This window comes from Medicago sativa, chromosome 5, assembly GCF_051527215.1.
Source record: "Medicago sativa cultivar Bolivia chromosome 5, Bolivia_mono, whole genome shotgun sequence".
NCBI lineage: Eukaryota > Viridiplantae > Streptophyta > Magnoliopsida > Fabales > Fabaceae > Medicago > Medicago sativa.
The window spans coordinates 3,035,193-3,036,650 of NC_140753.1; positions in this window are offsets into that span (position 1 = coordinate 3,035,193).

The following is a 1,458-nucleotide window of genomic DNA, read 5'->3' on the forward strand; positions in this document are numbered from 1 at the left end:
TCAGGTTGTCAAGGCTATATTTTCCCATAGTTGATGGTTCTTTAGTTGGTGCTAACTGTTGGCAATGTCTTTATGGTAGAAGAGAAACTGCTAAAAAAAGCTTTCAACTTCTTTGTTTCTAGCTGTTTTTCTTCTACCATGCGGGTGTTCAATAGAGTTGGTGCAGAGAAGGTCATCAAAACCATGTTGACTGTCTACCATGTAGAGACATCAATAGAAAAGTGATATCAACAATGTCAACCGAACCACAATGACTACCAATCATATACAACATTATACATACCCCTATTAAAATTTACAACAACGTAATTTTATTCAAAACAGAAAATAAAGAAACAACAATATGAGGAAAAAAATCATCATCCAACAGGGAAAAAAAATTAATTACCATTAATTGAAACAATTATATATAAAATGCTAATTTTATAATCACAAATGAAACTAACAATTACACTACTCTAATATTTTTAAACAATTTGTTTCCATTTTTATTATAAAGGATGCACATTAGTTAGCTTCTTTATATTAACAAAACAAGTACAATCTCTAACGTTGGTGTAAGTTGATAGTTCAATTTCTAAACTATAACGTGTCCACTAAATCCTAAACTCCATGAACCGCGTGATCTCCAATTATCTGGTGACCCGCATTACCGATATTCTGTGTACGACCTTCCGTTAACATTTAGGTGAAGGCCAAAAACTTACTACACCACATAAGATTAATCAAAATTAATCATAGTTAAGTAAAGAACAAATATAAATTTTGAATAAGCAATTTTTTTGTAGCGGATTAAGATCTTGAGAATATAAAAATTAATATAAACCAGCCACCAAATCACAACATGCATGATACATATCGAGCTAACTTTTCATCATTTATCTTTAATAACTTTCAATTTAATTCCCTCTTAATCAGTCATTCTCTCTCGTCTACGAATTTATTTTATGTCAGGGCAAAATCAATCGCTTTTACTCTTGCACACACTCACTTTGTTTCACTCTTTGTTTGTTACCAAAAAAGAAGATTTGAAGAAGAGGAGAAATTTTTTACAGAGGGAGAGATAGAATGTAATATGGAGTTTTTATACAACACTTGGAAAAGCTATAATTGCTCATAACAAACTGGTGTCAAAACATAAAATTTGAACTTTATCCCTTAAAATTTGTAAAAAAATAACGTGATTTTGCATTTAGAATTAATTGGAAACATGATTTTTATACGAAAACGTGATTTTGCATTTATAATTGATTACAAACATGATTTTTATACTAAAACTAGTGTATTTTCCGGTGTTATCCGAGTTATATACATAATATTAATGTTTGTATTTTATGTATAATTTTTTTTAAGGATGTATAATATTTATTAAAAGTTCATATAATTCAAGAGTTATAAAAGAAAAAATATTAGTCATATTATGACCCTTATTTTATTAATAAACTATTAATATTTGTT